Here is a 22,577-nt window from a genome sequence, read left to right as displayed (position 1 = left end):
TGAAAAGGATAGAAGAATCACAAATAAAAAATCTCACCCTACAGCAACAAGAAACAGGAGAACAACAACAAACAAAACCCACAATAAGTACAAGGGAGGAAATCATCAAGGTCAGAGCAAAATTAAAAGACATAGAGATTAAACAAACAATTCAAAAGATCAACAAAAGTAGAAGCTGGTGCTTTGAAAAGATAACTAAAAAATCAACAAGCCTTTAGCCAGCCTCATCAAGAAAAAAAAGAGAGAGGACCCAAATAAAAAAAATTAGAAATGAAAGAGGAGAAATCACAACCAATATCACAGAATTACAAAGGATTGTAAGAAATTACTACAAACAATTGTATGGCAAGAAACTTGACAACCTAGAGGAAATGGACAAATTTCTAGAAACATATAATCTTCCAAAACTGAATCAAGAAGAAGCAGAAAGCCCAAACAGATTGATAACAAAGACTGAAATTAAAACAGTAATTAAAAAACTCCTGGCACACAAAAGCCCTGGACCAGATGGCTTCACAGGTGAATTTTTCAAAACACTTAGGGAAGAACTATTGCCTATCCTTCTCAAACTATTCCAAAAAATCCCAAAAGAGGGGAAACTCCCAAACTTTTTCTATGAAGCCAATATTACCCTAATTCCAAAACCAGGTCAAGATATAACAAAGAAAAAAAACTACAGGCCAATATCGCTGATGAACATATATGCTAAAATCCTCAACAAAATATTCGCAAACAGGATCCAGCAACACATTAAAAAGAACATACACCACAATCAAGTGGGATTCATCCCAGGGATGCAAGGATGGTTTAATATTCACACATCAATAAATATAATACACCACCTAAACAAAATGAAAGACAAAAGTCACATGATCATGTCAATAGAAGCAGAAAAAGCATTTGATAAAGTACAACACCCATTTATGATGAAAACACTCAGAAAAATGGGACTAGAGGGAGCATACCTTTACATAATTAAGGCTATATATGAGAAGCCTGAGGCCAACATCATACTCAATGGACTAAAATTGAAAGCATTCCCCCTGAGATCAGGAACAAGACAAGGATGTTCACTCTCTCCACTCCTATTCAACATAGTGTTGGAAGTTCTAGCCACAGCAATCAGAAAACAAAAAGAAATAAAAGGCATCCAAATTGGAAAAGAGGAAGTGAAACTGTCATTATTTGCAGATGACATGAGAGTGTACATAGAAAACCCTATAGACCCCACTAAAAAAGCTACTCGACATAATAAGTGAACTTGGCAAAATAGCAGGGTACAAATAAATATTCACAAATCGAAGGCATTTCTGTACACCAACAATAAAATATCAGAGATAGAAACTCTTAAAAAATTCCATTTACTATAGCAACAAGAAAAATAAAGTACCTAGGAATAAACTTAACCAAAGAGAAAAAAGACCTATACTCAGAAAACTACCTAACACTGAAGAAAGAAATTAAGGAAGATAAAAATAAATGGAAGCAAATACCATGTTCATGGATGGGAAAAATCAACATCATCAAAATGTCCATACTACCCAAAGCAATTTACAGATTAAACACAATCCCCATTAAAATATCAGTGACATTTTTCACAGACCAAGAACAAATACTTCAAAAATTTACATGGAACCAAAAAAGACTCCAAATAGCCAAACAATCTTGAGACAGAAGAACACAGCAGGAGGAATCACAAAACCTGACATCAGACTATACTACAAAGCCACTGTGATCAAGACAGTCTTGTACTGGCATAAGAACAGGCATATAGATCAATGGAACAAAATAGAGTCCAGAAATAAACCCAGGTCTATATGGTCAACTAATATTTGACAAAGGGGGAAGGAGCATAAAATGGAGTGAGAAGAGCCTCTTCAACAAGTGGTGCTGGGAGAACTGGACAGGGACATGCTAAAAAAAAATGAAACTAGACCACCAACTTACACCACACACCAGAATAAACTCAAGATGGATAAAAGACTTAAATGTAAGCCATGACACCATAAAAGTCCTAGAGGAAAATATAGGCAGGAAAATTTCAGATATCCTATTTAGCAATATTTTCACTGATACATCTCCTAATGCAAGGGACATAAAGGAAAAAATAAACAAATGGGACTACATCAAACTAAAGAGTTTCTGCTCAGCCAAAGAAAACATCAGCAATCTGAAAAGGGAAACAGCCATATGGGAAAACATATTTGCCAATGATACCTCAGACAAGGTATTGATCTCCAAAATATAAAAAGAACTTACATATCTCAACACAAAGAAGACAGACAGCCCAATTAAAAAATGGGCAAAAGACCTGAACAAACACTTCTCCAAGGAGGATACACAGAGGGTCCATAGACTCATGAAAGAATGCTCAACATCACTAGCCATCAGAGAGATGCAAAAAAATCACAATGAGATTCCATTTTACACCAATCAGAATGGCCATCTTCAACAAATCAACAAACAAAAAGTGCTGGCGAGGATGTGGACAATGGGGTGGGGAATGACTGTGGGAGAAGGGGTGGGCTGGGTGGGGGGGAGCAATAGAAAAACAATTTAAAAAATTGCTATGAGCAATGTCCAAGATTTTACTGCCTATGTTTTCTTCTAGAATTGTTATGGTTTCAAGTCTAACAGTTAAGTTTTTAATTCATTTTTAGTTTATTCTTATGTGTGGCATTAAGAAGATGGTCTAATTTCATTTTTCTGCATGTATCCATCCAGTGTTCCCAATAACATTTATTGTCTAAACTGTCTTTAGCCCAATTGTATGTTTTGGCCTCACTTGTCAAATAATAATTGATTACAAAGCAACAGGTTGGTTTTTGGGCTTTCTATTTTGTTGTGTTGATCTATATGTCTGCTGTTATGCCAATAGCACATGTTTTCATTACTATGGCATTGTAGTATAGTTTGATATCAGCTAGAAAGATTCCTCCAATTTTGTTCTTCTTTCTCAGGATCACTATTCCTATACAGAGTCTTTTGTGGTTCCATATTAATTTTTGGAATATTTGTTCTAGTTCTGCTAAATATGCCATTGTTATCTTGATAGAATTTTCATTGAATCTGTAGATTGCTTTGGGTGGTATGGACATTTTAATGATGTTAATTCTTCATATCCATGAACACAATATATGTTTCCACTTATTTGTATCACCTTAAATTTTTTTCTTCAGTGTCTTATAATTTTTCAAGTACAGGTTTTTACATTTTGGTTAAATTTGTTCCTATGTATTTTATTCTTCTTGAAGAAATTGTGAATAAGATTGCTGTCTTAATATCATTTTCTGATAGTTTATTTCTGATAGTACATAAAAATACAACTGATTTCTGGATATTAATTTTTTATCCTGTTACTTTATTGAATTCATTTATCAATTCTAGCAGTTTTTTGGTTGAATCTTTAGGGTTTTCTGTATACAGTATCCTATGATCTGCAAATAATAGTAATTGTACTTCTTCCTTTCCAATTTGGATGGCTTTTATTTCTTCTTCTTATCTGATTGCTGTGGCTGGTACTTTCAGTGCTATGTTGAATATGAGTGGTTTAGAATCTAATGAATAAACTGAACTAAAAAGCAACAGTGTGATGATTATGAAGGGGAATGGGGTGGGTTGAAATAGAAGATAGTATCTGGGGAATAAATGGTGATGTAAAAAAATTAATTAAATTAAAAATTTAGAAATGGACATTAAAAATAATATTAAGAGCCCTATACGTAATTTAAAAAATTGAAATTGCAATTAAAAAAAGAAAATTGATGTGACAGAAATCAAGATGGTCTCTCCTATTAAACTATTTTTCTGGGTTAACAAAGGCTTTGATTCCTTGCAAAGGAGAGCACAAATAGAGAGGTACTTGTTTAAAATGCACATATTCCTGGATCATTGATATATTACTGAAATGGTAGAGAATTCAACTGCTATTCATTTTGGAAGAAAGAGGAAATGGAATGAAGGGTCAAGTTTGAAAGAAGTGTGCTGGAAATATCAAAGAGACAGTCCAAGACTGAAGGCCCTGCAGAGACATAGTAAAGACCCCAGACACTTGAGGAGAGATGGGAAACTTGGTAGAAAATAAAGATCTTACAGTGTTGGGGGCAGGAGAACAAAACATCTACTTTTTCCACCTTCTCTTTCACTATTTTGTCCAGGGCCAGCACAGGTGTGCTGGATGTCAGCTCAGTTGATACCAGAATATTTACCCATTATAAAGTAGTGGAACTCTAATTAATAATAATTTGTTGTGAAATAAAAAGCCTCATATTTTGGAATATAATACATTTTTCATTTCAAGAGCCATTCAGTAGATGGGTATATCCTCTCAGGTATTTCACGTGAGCTTCTTTTAATATTCAATCTAAATATCATTTTATAATTATTTATTTTACAGCTTAGGTCTCGAAGTTGTGGCTTAAATACACTGGCACTTTGCCTCAGAAAGGACAACATTTACTCTCTATACTAGTCAGGAAATACACAGTTGAGATTAGGCCTGGTTTTGTTTAATGCTATTATTGCTCAATATTTCCCCAGCCTGTAATACACCTCTGTCAGAAAAGGAGGTGAGAATGACCCCCTGGACCAACCAAAGCTCATGAGCTACTATATCTCCACGTCTAGCCCATACACCGTGCCACTGTCACCATCATGCCCAAGAGAAAGGCTGAAGGTGATGCTAAAGGGGATAAAGGTGAAGGACGAACCACAAAGATCCACCAGGTTATTGGTTAAACCTGCTCCTCCAAAGCCAGAGCCCAAGCCTAAGAAGGCCCCTGCAAAGAATGGAATGATGGTACTCAAAGGGAAAAGGGGGAAAGCTAATGCTGTCAAGGATGGGAACAACCCTGCAAAAATGGAGATGCCAAAGCAGACCAGGCACAGAAAGCTGAAGATGCAAGAGATTCCAAGTGAAGTGTGTGCATTTTTGATAACTGTGTATTTTTGGTGACTGTACAGCTTGAAATGCTATTTTTTATCAAGTTTTATAAAAATTCCAAATTTTGATTTACTTTTTTGTAAGTTATGTTGTTAGCACACAGAACATTGTTGTTTGAGGGGAGAAGGACATATAGTACTAATAGAATGTCTCCAGAGCTAGACTGATGTAGGAATAAAAACACCCTTTCCTTCTAAGTTTGAGAGACTTCATCTTGGTTCCTGGTTGGACAAATCCCTTGATGTTGACACACATTAGCCACCTTGGCACAAACACCTTGTGATGTGGAAAAACAAAAATTCATTTTTATGTCCTTCCTCCCTCTCCACTTTAAGCATAGACTTGATTCTCCTAAGCCCAAAGACCTGTTGGGACCTGACTTCCCCCAAAATTGATTCCAAGTACATTGAGTATCAGGACTTTCCAGTGTTTACCATTGAGATGGCATCCCTCAAAAGAGCAGCAAATTTTTTTTAGATTGTGGATCTACCGATTGATAATTCTGCCATTTTCATTTCATTTCCTGAAAGTCAGGATCAGCTTGTGAGAAGCTGTTAAACAACATGCCTAATGTGAAATGTCAACCCTCACTTTAAACTTTCCCTGTTCAGAGCATCCAGTAAAGACTTCATTGGGGTTTATAGTGGCTTTCTGATTTTGGTAGTCCATTGAAGAAAGGAGTTTGAAAGTTGTTGTATACTATTGATTGTCTGCCCATATCCTGCCTGCAATATTATGGTTGTTTATGAAAAGTATCTTTAATAAAGCCAGATACAGTTTGGCTGGGAAAAATAAAACACCTTTATCATTTGTCCTTTTTCCCTTGACTCACCTGTTTTGTAAGAAATAAAAGAAAGTTGAATATTAGTGCCTGTCAAGTACAGAAATGCAGCAAAAATCCAGATCCTATAAACATAACAAGAAAGTGAGCCAGATTCTCACAGGGACTCTCTTGCTCCCTGAAGTCAGACATATCAGACCTTCCTGAAAGTGCTGTAGATTCTCTAGCAAGTCACTATAGGTAACACTCAGCAAGATGACAGTCAAGTTCAACATGGATTAAAAATGGAGGGATGGAAAAGACACCAGACTAGAAGCCAGAGGCCAACCTGGCCCAAATATGAGTCTCTTAACCTTTCAGTGTTCTTACACATTTCAGAAGGCAGTGGAGAAATTACAGGAGATTGTTTTAATACTTCCCTAACAAAATATTGCACAATGCAAAGTATAAGAGCTATAGCATCAGCAGACCTGAGTTTAAATTTCAGACATCCCGTAGCTAAATGGCCTTAGTCAAGATCTAAGCCTCTATTTCTCTGTCTGTAAAATGGGGATAATACCAGCATCATGGAGTTTTATGAAGATTAAATGAAATAATATAGTACACATAAGATACCTGGTATATTATGGCTGCAAAGTAAATGTCAGCTTTTTAATACTTCCAATGGGAAGTGTTAAGAATTAATTTTAAGAATTAATGTTGTGGTTATTTAATGATGCATAAAGTATTAAAATAATGTATCTGAAAATGTACTGTATGTTACAAAGAGCAACACTAAATAAAAAGCATTATGAAAATTAAAGCACTACATGAAGGAGGGAAGTTTCATTCTTAATTGTTTTATAAATTATTAAATTAAATTTGTCCTAATTTGCTTATCTTAATAGAGCTCAGTATTCTCAAAGAAGTTATTACTAATTTATATTTGTTGAAAGGAATCACAGACTAAATAGATATTCAAAGAAAGCAGATAATCTAAAAGTCAATCCTAAAAAGTCAGCTTTCCTTTGAAATGCATTTTATGTCACTAGAGAACAAGATCCTTGGAGGCAGAAACATTAATTACTTCTCTTCAAGTCCCCAAATCCTGGCTCACTGTAGATGTCCCAAGAGGCAGTGATATGTCTGTTCAGGCACTGGTATATTCCCAGAACCTTAAACTTTTTGTTTAGTAAAGGCCCCAAATGTGACTCCTTGGTAGAGGTAAAGAAGCCTGTGGGTCCATATGTACAAAGGGCAGATGATTGATTCAATCCTGACCTTGCTCCTAGACCAATGGCACTCTGAGAGCTGTTTATTAAATATTCCAAACATAAAGAATTATAACCTGGAACGCCAAATTGTAGGGTAGCTTTAATTCAGCCTTGGCAATACTAGGATCATTGTCCTAGAAGGTCTAGTGCAGCCTGAACAGGGATCTGGGCCACTAGAGTATAACTGAGAAATGGACCAGCATCGCCAGTCATCTTCCAGCAAACAAGCTTTTGGCAGCAATTCTGTATAGTAGGGAGAATCAAAGGCAATCTGTCCAAAACCCACAGAAATTTTTCACAATTCAGGTGGGGGCAGGAGGGTTGCCTTGAGAGAAAGTTATCAGGCTTCCTATTAGTACAATAGGTGGGTATTTAAGTAATTTGTTGAAAAACACAAAAAAGAGACCATATTTATACCTTAGGGTATACAGCTTATAGTCATTACCAAGTTAGACACCTGTATGTTACTGTTATTTTTAATGGTATTTTCTCCATACCCAGAAGCCTCAGCAGGAGAAGGAACAAACAGAATATGTGTTCTCAGCAACAGGCCTGAAAATGAGTAGCAATTTACTGCTTGCTCGTATTTCTCATGGAGGTACTCTGGCAAATCTGTGCTCCCGTGTGAGTCCTGGAGGCAGCCAACACTTTGGCATGCTCAGTAACAAGCAAACTCATCACAGAATATCTGGTCATATGATAGCTCAAGATGAGTACTTGCTGTGACTTGATGGAAACAGCTTGCCAAAAGACCAGAGGCGTTCAGTTCTTCCTCTACAGAACTCCTCAAATTTATTTCACACCTGAGTTTTATTCAGATTGGAGATAAAAGTGTAAGCAGATATGGTTTCTTCAAGAAAGTGACGGAGGAAAAAAATATGGTGGCAGAGTAGCTAGTAGCCTTGTCTGTTTACTCCCACTGCGGAATGGACTTGGAGTACAAACACAGTGCAGAGAGTGAGGGAGAGTGGCATTGAGATAGGGCAAACAGGGACAGAAGTGTGGGAACAGTGTGCGAGAGTGTAAAAACCGCGGCCGACATTTTCTAAGCAGAGTTGCTCAGGATGCCCCGTCCAGCACCTCTGGCTGCACCATAGGATCAGCTGCAGACCAGCTCATTAGCACAGATCTATGGGTGCGAAGAGAGAAGGTCAGGGTGGTGCAGAGTCCTGGAAACTGCACTCCCACTGTAGGCACCCTTCCCAGCAACATCTAGGAGAAGATTTTGATGAAACTGTTTGAGGTGCACGAAGACAGAGGCCAGCTCAGACTGCAAGAGACTGTATGATTTTTGGAGGGGTGGGGAGAGCCTGATGATTGGGGCCCACAGGTACCAGTGCTGAAGCATAGGGGCCAAACTGAAACTCTTTTAAAAGGAAAGCTGAGGAAGGACCAAGACTCAGTAGGGAACTCTAGGCTTGCAGTCCTGCAAGCAGGCACAATGGCTCTGTTAAACAAAAACACAGACTGGTGCTGCAGATTTGGAGGTCATGCAGATTTTCTTTTAAGAGCTGAAGCAAGACCTGAGACTTGGCAAGGACTCTGCGCACACACACAAGCTTGCCAGCATAGCAGTGGTGCTAAACAAAAATGCAGAGTACTAGAGGGTACCACAGGACCAGTGGGTGGCTCACAGTGGAGAGTTGCAGTAAGGGGAGAGGGCGGCAGACCCATGAGTGAGAAAACAGAAGCCTCAGCATCCAGCAAGATCTCCTCACAAACAGCCAGAAAGGAAAATATGAAACCCATAGAACTTTGACCAGGGAGAGATCCAGAAAGAGAAGAAAACAGGAAAAAACAGATACTACTGGGAAAAATTCCACTGTGGTATTCTTCATGATTTATTTGCTTGTCCTCCCCATTTATGCAGTTTGGAAGTTTAAGTCACTAGTTGTTACACTATAGTTCATTCCAAATATCATATTTTGTTCCTCTCTTCTATTACTCCGCTTTAACATCCAATCTCTTCAGGTCAAATAATATTTGACAAAGGGGGAAGGAGCATAAAATGGAGTGAGAAGAGCCTCTTCAACAAATGGTGCTGGGAGAACTGGACAGGGACGTGCAAAAAATGAAACAAGACCACCAACTTACACCACACACCAGAATAAACTCAAGGTGGATTAAAGATTTAAATGTAAGCCATGACACCATAAAAGTCCTAGAGGAAAACATAGGCAGGAAAATTTCAGATTTCCCATGTAGCAATATTTTCACTGATACATCTCCTAAGGCAAGGGACATAAAGGAAAAAGTAAACAAATGGAACTACATCAAACTAAAGAGTTTCTGCTCAGCAAAAAAAAAAAAAAAATTAGCAAGATAAAAAGAAAACCAACCATATGGGAAAACTTATTTGCCAATGATACCTCAGACAAGGGATTGATCTCCAAAATATATAAAGAACTTACATATCTCAACACCAAGCAGACAGACAGCCCAACTAAAAAAATGGGCAAAAGATCTGAACAAACACTTCTCCAAGAATACACAGAAGGTCCTCTCAGCCTGGTTTCCTATCCTATACCTTCAAAATCTACATAGACAACTCCTTTTGATACTATCCAATTGAGATTACCTCTTCTAGAAGGCATTCCCAAATCACCATCCCATTCTGAGACTGCATTAGAAACACATTTTTGTGCTTCCAGAACATCCTGCACATTATTCTAATGTTTCATGTCAAATTAAAATGATCCTTCCCTACCTCATTTGGTTTTGAACTACCTGGAGTAAAGACTGACCTGTTCAGAATCTTTGTATTCTCAGGTCCCAACTCAATACCTACCACACAGTATGTGCTGAATAAATGCCTGTTAGGTGAATGAATGAATGAGTGAATGAAAATGATCATGTGTTGAGGCCACAGAAAGAAGTCTTCTCCCCAAAAGCCATGATAAGAACTCAAAATATCTTATTTCTACTAGTTTTCAGATACTATATACCACTCAATAAGTCTTTACAGAATTACTATCAGATTAAAGGCTTTTCTTTCCCTTATGTCCAAGCTTACCACCCATTTCAGAGAACAAACTTTACTGTAGTAAATTTGTTATTTAGGCTCTCCAAGTTTTGTATTCTGATACAAGTGAATTCTAGGGAGAGCCCTGAAACTTATTTAGTGTAGTAATATTGAATGAACCAAATAATCTCTCTCTTTCTTCATGTGCTAAATAAGAAAACAGGCACACAATCTCTCAGTCTTTAAGTGCATCTGTATACCAAAAACAATGCCAGACAAAATTTTAAGTTACACACACAAAGGAGTAGATCAAGTAGCTTTTTGAAGTTGAGCCATAGAACAAAATCCTAGAATAAATATCTGAAGTAGAAATTACATATGTATTGTGCTCCCAATTTTCCAATAAAGATTATATTGACCACTCTCATATAAGATCTCTGTTTATGAAGGTCAAGTTTGTGAGTGTGAATGGTGTTTTCTTCCATTATATTGACATGTTCAGACTCTACTGCCATTTCTGGTTGGTTTATGAAGAAATAGAAAAAAGGTCAGGATTTTAGTACTTTATATTTATTATTGCACTGTTTATACAGCAACAACTATGGACACTCTTCCCTATTCATGTTGCTTAGTGACAAGAACATCACCTTCTCTCCTTGTAATATAATATATTAAAGGGGGGGCCGATAAGCTAGGTCAGACTTTCTCAAAGTCTCAGGAAATGAAAAACTACAAACAAACAAAAAATGTTAAGATCTTTCTAAGGGTAATATAAACTTTATTTTTTCTGACAGATCTCTTGTGGGACAGGGTGGGGGCTAAGGAGTGTTGCACATTTTATATTCTTCTTTGGATAAGTATAGTAGCTGTGCAGACAAGCTCTAGTCACTGAAGTTTGTTTGCCTGTTCCACTGCAGTTACCCTTGTTAGGGTCAGTAAAGGATAAGTGCTAAACTTTCTCTCAAGATGAAATTCTGCATTCTAAATTAGCCAAATGGAGAAATCCAGCCAGGAGTACCACAGGGTCACAGGTACTCAGGACCACAAATCATGATCAGGAAACAAATACTAAGATAGGCCACCCCTGGAAGAATGAGTTCACTGTCACCCTGGGGTGCCCTCTATTAGAGCAAAATTGAAACTTCCTCAGCACCATCCTTTCCCAACTAGATGTTAAGAATAAAAATCATGCTACCTGGTATGAAGGGAGAATATGATGCTTGTTCACAGTGATAAAGGACTTAGCTAGCTGTTCATGGTCTTTCTGAATTATTATTTTGTAGAGGAGCTAACAGTCACCCTAAGCAGTCCTAGAGTCTGACACAGCAGGACTGGAGTTTTATCCATAGACCTGACCTCCTGGCCACGCATCATTTAGGACATTAATCAGATCTTACAACCCGGAAAAGCCAGGAGCAACTGGTTGAGACCCTTCTTCTGGTGGTTTGGCAACATAAAGAAGTCAATTACCAGGTGTCTTTCTAGAAAGAAAGAACATGCAATTTTGAGAACACACACTTTCTGAATATTTTAATTATTTATCTCAGTTTATGGTATTTCATGTCAGAAGACAAATTAAAAAAAAAATGTACAGAAGACCAAGAGCAGTTAAATTAATGAGGACAGATTTATTTTTTGTTAAAAGACACTGATTTGTGTTTTAATTCCTCAGAGTAAGATAGGTAGTCTGCATCCAGAGGTAGATGACTCCTACAGTTCCCCAGCTATTTCCTGGGAAAATAAATTGCATAGAGTTGGTTGATAATAAATATAGGTGAGTTGTAGTATAGATAACCTGGCTTTCCTTAGGCCTAGGAGTGAATAAGAGTGAGTAACTGCCTATTTAGTTCAAAACCAAACCTCTCCTAGCATTGAGTCCCACTATAGGACTTACCAAAAATCCTACCAGAATCTACCTCAGTAGCTGCCTTGTATTACCTTAGCTAGAATTTTCCACCTTGCCTCTAGCAAATAACCTCAACTCACCAGTTTATACAATGTACACAGCAAATAACATTCAATGTGAAATATATAAATAGGAAAACATATTAAAAACACACTGTGTACATTCATAACTGATATATTGTGGATGATGATTCATCATATGGAAATCTCGTTTAGATTTTCCAGGTGTTATGCCAAAGTAATGTGCAAGGAATATGTCTTTATTTAGAAACTTTCAAGCATACCAGAATTGCCCTGCTTGTGCAAAAAAAAAAAAGAAAGAAAAAAGAAAAAAAATTGTTATACTCTTTGATTCATCTTATCATTAGATAAATCTTTTTTTCTTTCTTACTTAAAATGGGCCCAAAACACTTGCCTTTATCCTGATCTATTTTTAAAGCATAGACTACTAACCTAATCAAGTAACATTTGAAACACATCTGTAATCAATGAAGGAAGCATTCAGAAATATACATTTTCTAAATAAAAGTATCAAGTTTCTCATGAAATAAGATGGGTTTATTTTTCTTTTGTATATTTGCAGTGTAATTTGCTTCCACCATTAAAAGTCTTATGTGAAATACCAAGATTCATATTTCTTTTTTGCTAGCAGGAAACATTAGTTTAATTCTCCACTTAAAATAATTTAAGTTATGGACAGATGTCCTAAGGAGACTTGGGATATGTTCAGAGGCTCTCAGAAAATTAGCTATAGTCATATCCTCAGATAAGTAGATCTTCTGAATGCCTAAAGTAGATTTTTTAAGAGAAAGAAGGGTAGAGAATCAGCACTAGGATAATAATTTTGAAAATGCTTTCCATGCATGTGTAACACAGAAAAAATGTTGGTTTGAAGAATGGCTTATTCTTTCACAGATGCATATATGCCAAGGGTCACACTATGTCTCTAAAAACAACTTCATATAATAAAGGTTTACTAAAGTGCACTTTAGCCATGAGGTTTACATAGGGTAATACTGTCTCCCAGACTGTGTTCCAAAGAGATTCCACTATTTATTGCAATTCAATAGAGCACCAGTGCCTTGGGCCTCCATTCACACATTAGAAGGAATATATACCCACCCATGTTCTTAAGTTGTCAGAGGATGGCTATACTATGTACCCTATGGACTATTGAAAGAAACCAAACATATCTACAAACTGAGTTTAATGTTATAATCAAATAAATCTTGCAGTGATAACCTTGGGATGCATATTTATTATTGCACTTCAGAGTAATTAAGAATAAAATCGGTGAGTTTTTGCAAAAGATTTTAATTAGTATTAGCTTTATACAGTTTTATCAATAAGAATTAGGTTTGGCTGCTAGTGACGGAGAATCCAAAATTTCAGGTATAAACATGACTGACATTTATGTCTCTCACTCATAAAAGCATTCTGGTTGGAAAGTATAAGTCTGCTCTCAGACACCACATCAAATATTCCTGCAGGGCAGAGATGGTCATTTCAAAGCTTCTGGAATCAATCCACATTCTTCAGATAAACTCAGGGTGGGAGTTACCATGTAAGGTAATCAACTGTCCTGGGTTTTTGAGACTATCCCATTTTATCCTTGAAAGTCCCACTTCTTGGGTAAACCCCACAGAGGGACAGTTTGTCACTGATCACCAAGTGCCTCTCCACAGTGAAGAGAAGAATATGAGGGGAGAAGAAAGGGGGTCTTCATTACAGTTGCACAAGCCCTCTGAGAAGTGGCCCCCTGCCCTGTACTGGGCCAGACCTGGTGACAGCACTTGTTAGTCCAACCAGGCTCTGCATCGAGTTCTTCCTCCTACATCACCTGTCCTCTAACAACAATACTTGTTAAACACTCATTCTAAGTCAGGCAATGTATATGTCCACCTCACCACACCCTGTTCCTAGTACATGTGTCATACCAAGGACATGATAGGCCCTATGTGAAGCACAAGTTTCTTGTTCTTTTTTTTTCCACGGAATTTAGGAATTCACTGAAGAGAAAAAGGTCACAGGGACTCTGTCTGAACACCAGAATACAAAACCCCAAATCCTCAGCTGTCATAATATCTGAAAAATATTGTAGATGAATATGAAATAATTTAGAAAGTTTCACAACACATTGTAAAGTGAAAAAAGTGAGCTTACAGAATAATATAAAAAGTTTGATCTTGGTCTATGAAAATATATGTATAACATTTATTTACTTATTTAATACATGAGTAGAAAAGAAGACTGGAAAAATATGCATCAGAATGTTAGCCGTCATTACCTCAAGGTGGTGGAACCAAGGAAGAAGCAGCTGTGAAGAAGAAGAGACATATTCAAACACTGTTATGAATGCAGAATGCAAGGACTTGGCAATGGATTTGATTCAGAGAGCAAGGAGGAAGGAGCAACAGCAAATGACAGGTAGCTTGTTTGGGTGGTGCAGTTGTTAAAAACAAGAGCATAAGAGGGAGGTGGACTAGGGGAGGAGGAGGAATGACTTTACTCCAAGACATAGGGAACTGTCCAGCTCAAGATTCTCAGGGATGCAGATTAGAGCTCCCAGGGCTGAAAGGTCTAAAAATGCAGATTTGGAAGTCATCCATGTGGAAGTGAGAGCTGCAGCCCTAAGGCACATGGTAAACTATGGTCAGATTAGAGAAAAACAAAAAGAGAAAGTCAGAGGCAGAAGTTAAAAGACACTCACAGTTGAGGGGAAGAAGAAACAAATTAGGCAACATGTATAACAGAATTGTGGAGAAGCTGGGGAAACCTGACAAGATGGGAGAAAATGAAGCTCCACGTCTGCTTCAGGATGGCCTCTCACTCTCGGGGCTTCGCAGAGCTTGCAGGTGATTGTCTCATGGGGTGTTTGGGAAGGCTTTTGAAACACACTTCTATATTTGGGGTCTTTTACCTGTACAATACTAAAATCAAGCCTGGAATGTTCTTTTCCTTCTCTTCTCTGCTCTAACCTCATAGGGGTAAGAAACCAGGGTGTGGGGGAAAGGAGCTGTTGACTCAAAGCACAAGTTTGGAGAAAAAAACAAAAAGCCAGCTACTCCACCCCAACCCACACCACCCCCCACTGCAAATAACCAGCAGACAACAGGTGAGAAAGAGGTGCAGCTGTAACCTTGAATGAAGTTGGAAGTTTGGCCTATTACTCTGAATTAGACATTGTAATGACTGATTGGAAGACCTTTTATTACTTGAAGGTGACCATGAAAGAGATTAATTAGTTCCACGAAAGAAATAAGCAATGAGAAAGAAAAATAAAAATGCTTAAAAATTACAACCTGGACTTGCTTTTATTCCCCATAATGGTAGCAAAGGGACAAAAAAATTGGGGCCACTGCCTTTCCCTTAGGTAGCAGGATGTTGATCAGAACTGGTTTCTGTTGTCTAAGAATTGCAGCTAAAATCCAAAGTTGAAAATAGGAGTACTAAGTGTCCCTTTGGTCTAAAGAGAATTGACCCCAGTGGCAACCAGACCTTTCTCCAGGGCTATTTGACCCTGCTACCATCAACTCACTACCTGGATCCTTTCTATATTTGCAAAATAACTTTTTAGAACTGGGAGCTGCTGACTTAGATAATGAATGCTTGAGTATTTTCTCCCTTTTCTCTGCTAGCAATGTATTCATTTTCTATTGCTTTGTAACAAATCACCACACACTTAGTGGCTTAAAGCCACAGACATTCATTAGCTCAAAGTTCTGTAGGTCAAATGCCCAGAGACAGTGTGGACACTGGCTTCCCTTCCAGACTCATCTGGTTGTAGCAGAACTCATTTCCTTGTAGCTATAGGACTGAGGTCCCTGTTTCCTTGCTGACTGTAGGCTGGGAGCTATTTTGAGAGGTCACCCACATTCCTTGCCATGTGCCAGCAACAGAGTTCAAACATCCAATCCCTCTCACACTTCAAATCTCTTTCCAGGAAAGCCCAGTCCCTTTTAAGCACTCCCCTGATTAGGTCAGGCACACCCCAATAATCTCCCTTTCATAAAGTCAGCTGTGCCATATGACACAACCTAATCATGAAAGTAAAACCCATCATACTCACAATTTCAGGGATCATGCAGGATGTACACACCAGGGGAAGGACCTTGGGGCTACCTTACAATATTGCCTAGCACATATACTCCCTCTAAAAGCCAGGTACAGAGGTGCTTCAAAAGGCTCATCTGTGAATAGTAAAAGTGAATGCAGGGAGAGTTACTGGCAGATATTTTTAGTTTAACAGTCTCTGATGCAGTGGACTTACTGACTTGCCTTTAATGCCTTTCAGAGAGGGACAGCAAGATGCCCAGGGGGCAGCAACAGTGAGGATTGCACCCACCATTTGGCATGTCCAGAATATGTGAGCTGCCTGTGAACATTGCAGAATTCACTCAGTTTTGAGCAGGTTTCTGAGGACAATATCCAGGAGGCCTTCTTGCTGTGGGTGTGCTGGAGGATGTAGGAGCTTGAGATGCAGTCAGAAGATATCAACCCACATTAGAAGACTGTGCTTGGGGAGGAAGCACATCATCCCCAAAGCACCCACCTGAACTGCTTCCAGAGTCAGCCCTATGATGCCTTCACATCAGAGCCATCAACAGCCAGGAGACACTCCAACAGCAACAGCTAAATAAAGGTGTTTGCTCTTTTTCTCTAATCATACCTCCCCATTCATTTCAACTACATGGGGGCTAGAAGTGGTAGATAAAAGAAACAAAACAGTGAACCACTTCCCCTCGGCTCTTCACACCCTGGGTGCCTGGACATCTCAGGGAAGGGAGGGCTATAAATCATGATGTAAACCCTAAATTTGGTATTATACCACATTTTAATCTGGACTGGACTGCCTGTTTGGATACCTGACAATAACTGAGAAGCTAAGGGATCCATTACTAAGAGAAAAAAATGGAGATTCAATAAAGCATGTTGGAAAGTCATGTTTTGAGAAAAATTAAAACTCTTCATGTGTGTTCCTCACCAAATTCATGTCATTTAATAAACCAGTTACACTTAGAAATAGGAACTCTCAGCACTTGAGAGTGAACATACTGAGTTCCAGCTACCTCCAAAGTGGGAAGAAACTCAGATATCCCAGACACAGATGATACTAAACTGGGAGTCTTATGAATGTGTGCAAGAGTTAATATATATGTGCATGCATGTGTGTTTGGTCACATGTGAGCTTGTGTGTGAGGAGTATATGCTAGAGAATGAGTGTGAGGGACTGTAGCTGAGTGTGTTTGTGTACACACTACATGAGAGCAAATGTGTTCAGGATGATGGCACAAAGAGGAAAGAAATGGATTAAGATGAGGCAAAGTAAGGTGAAATCTCACAGACAAAATAAAAATAAGAGTTTAACAAAAGGGAGATGAATAAAGTAAAAAAAAATGCTGTGATTTAGATTCTCACTTAGGAACTAGAATAGTAATCAAGGGAGAAGACCCAACATAACAAACTGTTATTAATGTTTCCAGAGTTGCTAACTTTATCCTCTCCCAAGCCATTTATCTCTGTTAGTTTAATAATTTTCCACAGCTGTTGTGTAATATAACCACGGATATAATACTCAGCCAATTTCTCCCAACCAGTCCTGCTTCTAAAGGAACTAATAGGAAGAGACAGTACCAGGATCTTCCCCTCGAACCCACAACAGCTTGCAAATTGGGTCACAGTGTGGGGGTAGCTGAAGGGAAAGCACAGACATGCTGCCATCAACCATTTAATTTTTGTTTTGTCTTTTTCCTTTCTTGCAAATAGCAATAACTGGGAAGCTAAGGGATCCATTATTAAGAGGAGAAAGTTGAGGTTCACAAAGCATGTTGAAAGGTCATGATGAGAGAAAAAAAATTGAATAAAATCTTCCTTTTTGACTTCTGAAGAAATATAGTTCTTTACTATTTCCCTAGCTCTTTAAGAAAAGAACAGGAAGACCTAAAAAGTAAAACTATTTATTTTAGGCAAAACATGTACAGATTGTTGTGCACAAGCTTTTGATTCTATAAAGATCATGCCTTCTCTTCTCTTTCTTCAACTTATGTCTCCCTGAAAGCAGTTTACAATTATTTATTGTCCTCTGGGTTTCCAACTATATGACTTAAACACCATTCCTGAGAGGCAGCTGTTTGCAGAACATTGCACAGTTTATTGAGTTCATGATCATTGTGACCTTTACACAGACTCACAGGCACTCTCATTCTAATTTGCTGACTTACCAAGGAAGCAATTTCTCCCAGTATGTCCCTTTATCCGGGAGCAGGAACAATCGAAGTGTCATAGACTTAAACCTGGTAGGGTTCTTGGCTACCAATTGTGCCAGTACTCTCATTTTACACAAGGAAAACAAGACCTGGAGAAGTTAGGTTACTTGTTAACTAGTCCCCAAGGAGCAGATCTGCAGTTAGCTCTGAGCAACACTGATTGTCAGCCTAGGTCCTGCCTGCTCCATGCCACCTCTTAGATGCTGGTCTTCTTGACATTGAAATACAGCCCATTTTGCCTAAATGTTGGCTCTACAAAACTTCTTGTTCCTAAGCAAAATTACTCCTAGATTTTCTTTACTGGATATGTAATCTAGAACTATGATTTATTAAACTCCAATTGGGTGTTAAGGACTGTGCTGTTTCATGCACATTAACTCATTGAGAGAGGTATATTATTCCCCTAGAAGCTGTAAGTTTAGGGTATTAGTGAATGGCATGTAAAAAGATTGGAACATTGATAAAAGAAATCCACTGCAGGGAACACATTCCCCCTCAATATAATTGTGCAGACCAGCTTGGTCAATATTTGCAGTTCACAGAAGAGGTCAAGGGCTTAAAGAAATATTCTTAGCTACTGAATGAGGGGGCTGGCAAGTGAATTTGGTGTAGGTATGTGAATGTGTGTGTTGGGAGGGCATGTTATGAAAAGCTGAGTCACAAGGAAGTTAGGGTCAGACAGATGATGGAAAGAGAAGCAGGGTGTCAGAAGGAGGATGGAAGAGACTAGAACTGAGAGAACAAATGGCCACATGTCCCACTTCACCTGCCCAACTCACCATAGAGAAGGCAAGTCACAAACTGCGTGGCAGGCAAAAGGTTGTCTTGCTCTTACTATAACACATGCCTACCTGCTATAGTTACCTCTTTCTCTCTGCTACTTTGGCAAAACACTTCAACTCAGTCTTCCTCTGAAAAAAGCTCAATGCTAATCTTCTCTTTCAGTAATGGAAGTGGTTTCTCTAGTTTCTGACTTGTGTGGGTGAGATTCACAAGTCTTGGGGAAAATGTTATTTCATAATCTTGCCCCAGATTTTCGCTTACCCTAGACATGAGGAGGAATGAGCTTCCAGAGAGATGCGTCCACCCCAAGGTGCCAGGAGGGAAAGCAACCTGGAAGAATTGTCATGGACCTGCTCTGCTCAATGAAGTGCACCACTGAAACAAAAGAAACACCCAAGATAGGGATGTCACAGCACTAAATGACATTAAACTGAAGCAGAGAGACCCATCCCCCCCAGGAAGTATTTAAGTGAGTCTGAGAATCAAGGTATTCTAATTAAGCACATAGTTTAAAAGAAGTATAAAATATTTGGCATAGAATTTCTGAAGTATAAAATTAATAAGGTTTGAGCATAGGTAAACACAGCTCACCTCCTTGCACAATCACATCAAAGTTGCAACTAAGCTATAACACAACCATCACTCTGAACCTTCAGAAATAGAGTTGAGTGGAAGTCTGACACTACAGAATTAAAGAAACCACATTAATCCAGACTGGTAGGTGGGGCAGAGGTGCGGAATTGGCAGATTCTACATCCACATGTGATAGATAAAAATCTGGGAAGGACATCTCAGGAAAGAGGAGTCCCGGCCCCACACCAGCCCCACCAGCCCAGGATTCCAGTGCCAGGAAGATGAGTCCCAATAATTTCTGGCTGCAAACGCCAGCAAGGATTTAGTCAGTGAAAGAAATGTCTGAAGTCCAAAGCAAGTCCTCTTAAAGAACCCACACACAGACTTACTCAAACTCACTCCCTCTGAGCTCCAGCACTGAGGTCGCAGCTTGAAAGGTGCCAGTGGCATACAGGGAAGAACTGAAGTGTCTGGCATCAAGAAAAAGCACAGGTTTATCCTAGACTGAAAGGCAGGCAGAGCTATTGTCCCTTTTCTGAGCCCTCCCCCTATAGAGCCACAGAGCCGGCAGGCAGGTGCCATATCTGAGACTCCATCAATCTGGCTAACACTGTTTACCCTGCCTTGGCGATCCCCTGAGGCTCCATCCCACCCGATGTACAGGCCCACCAAGCTGTTAACAGTGGCTTTTCCATAAGGATTCTTGGTCTTGGCTCATGCTTCACAACTTCCTAAATCCTATGCAACAGCCAGCTTCAGTAAGCCCCCAGTTCCAGTACCTCTTGCTAAGTGGCCCCAGGCCTGGCATCAGCAGTACCTAGCCTAGATTCACTGTTTGGCTTCCCTGGGAATCTGCAAGCCCAGCACAAGTAGCAGCCACCTCAGATTTCTTTATAACTCAGTCAGGGTGGCCCTGGGCAAAACACAGTTTGGGGCTGACTTTGGTCTACAACACCCAGGAAACCTCAAAACCTGAGTACCCAGTGGACAGCTACAGACCATATCGAAGCACCACCGCCCTGCCTCTGCACAGCTGATCCTCCATGAAGGATGGAGCTTGGTGGTCAGTGGTCGCATCCAGTCCTTGCAGCTGAACTGGCCTGGATAAATCCCTCCAATTGATATGCCAAGAGCAATCAAGGCTCAACTACAAGAGGACAGTATTCTCAGCCCACACAAAGGGTGCACCTCAAATACCCAGCTTGGGTGATAGAGGATGCTGTGCCACTGAACCCGACAGAACACCTACACATTAGGCCATGCTACCAAGAAAGGGAGTATTAGCAGCTCTACCTAATACATAGAAACAAACACAGGGAGGCTGCCAAAGTGAGGAGATGAAAAAATATGGCCCAAATGAAAGAACAGATGAAAAATCTAGAAAAAGAACTAAACAAAATGAAGATAAACAATCTACCAGATGCCAAGTTCAAAACAGTGATGCTCAAGGAATTTACTGAGAACCTCAATAGCACAAAAAAAGATCCAATCAGAAACAAAGAATACACTAATTAAAATAAAGAGCAGTTTACAGGGAAACAACAGTAGCATGGATGAAATTGAGACTCAAATCAACGATTTGGAACATAAGGAAGCAAAACACAACCTACCAGAACAAAAAGAATCCAAAAAAATTAGAATACTATAAGCAGCCTCTGGGACAACTTCAAGCATCATGTGGGTGCCACAAGGAGATGAGAAAGAGCAAAAAATTGGAAATATGTTTGAAAAAATAATGAAATAAAATGTCCATAATTTGGTGAAGGAAATAGACATGCAAGTCCACAAGCACAGAGAGTCCCAAACAAGCTGGATGCAAAGAGGCTCGCTCCAAGACACATCACAATTAATATGCCAAAGGTTAAAGATAAAGAGAGAATCTTAAAAGCAGTTAGTTACCCACAAGAGAGTTCCCATAAGACTATAAGCTGATTTCTCAAAAGAAACTTTGCAGGCTAGAAGAGATTGTCAGGAAATACTCAAAGTCATGAAAAGCATGGACCTATAGCTAAGATTGCTCTACCCAGCGAAAACATCACTTAGATTCAAAGAGCCTATAAAAAGCTTCCCAGACAAGAAAAAACTAAAGGAGTTCATGATCATCAAACCATTATTAAATGAAATGTTAAAGAGACTTATTTAAGAAAAAGAAGATCAAAATTATGAAGAACAAAATGGCAATAAATACATATCTATCAACAATTGAATCTGAAAAGCAAAATAAACAAACAACAACATAGAATCATGGACATGGAGAGTTTTTGATGGTTGCCAGATGGGAGGGAGGTGTGGGTGAATGAGTGAAGAGATGAGGGGATTAAGAAGTACAAATAGGTGGTTACAGAATAGCCATGGGGATGTAAAGTACAGTGTAGAAAATGGAGTAGTCAAGGAACTTATATGCATGATGCATGCACATGAACAATAGTGTGGGGATTACCTGAGGCAATGGGGGTGTGCTGGGTGGAGGGGTCAAAGGGGAAAAAGTTGGGAGAACTGTAATAGCATAATCAACAAAATACAATTTAAAAATTAAATTAAATTAATAAGGTTTGATCCTGGTGTTAAATAAGCCTTCTGAATTCAAAAATCCAAAAAGAATGTTTTCAGTTGTGTTCTAAATTTAGTGAAATTATATTAAGAGATAAAGAATGACAAGGGCTCTGTCTGCAGAGGGCAGTGTGGCCACTGAACGAATGTCAGGAGGCTAGTGTGAGACAGGTGTCTTCATATACAGTTTTTGATATTTTGTTCATCACGAATTTTTATATTAATTTTGGTTTTAAAATATATATTAATAAAATATTATTTGTCTTGATTGCTGAGCTATTTTGTGCACCTATAAAATTAGCTCTCCACATGAGTGTCTCAGTTGATTCACAATAGTCTCAGTCTTAGTAAGGGCCTAACAGATACAAGCAACAGAAAAGTTGCCATCTCTTGTGGATTGAATTGTGTCCCTCATAAAGATATTGAAGTCCTAACTCCTGCTACCTGAGAATGTGATCTTATTTGGAAATAGGGTCAATACAGATGTAATTAGTTCAGATAAGCTCATACCAGCATATCCTTATGAAAAGGAGAGATTTGGCACAGGCACACACACACACAC

At 38.8% G+C, this 22,577-nt stretch overlaps 1 pseudogene; it reads left to right on the top strand.

Moving 5' to 3' along the window:
- The first annotated feature begins 4,653 nt into the window (after positions 1 to 4,653).
- On the top strand, positions 4,654 to 4,917 carry LOC150019132 (non-histone chromosomal protein HMG-17 pseudogene; annotated as a pseudogene).
- Positions 4,918 to 22,577: the final 17,660 nt, after the last annotated feature.

This window comes from Furipterus horrens, unplaced genomic scaffold, assembly GCF_987537825.1.
Source record: "Furipterus horrens unplaced genomic scaffold, mFurHor1.1.pri manual_scaffold_2, whole genome shotgun sequence".
In the NCBI taxonomy this organism is placed as follows: Eukaryota; Metazoa; Chordata; class Mammalia; order Chiroptera; family Furipteridae; genus Furipterus; species Furipterus horrens.
The sequence above is the reverse complement of the archived record's forward strand: the minus strand, read 5'-3'. Positions and strand labels throughout refer to the sequence as shown.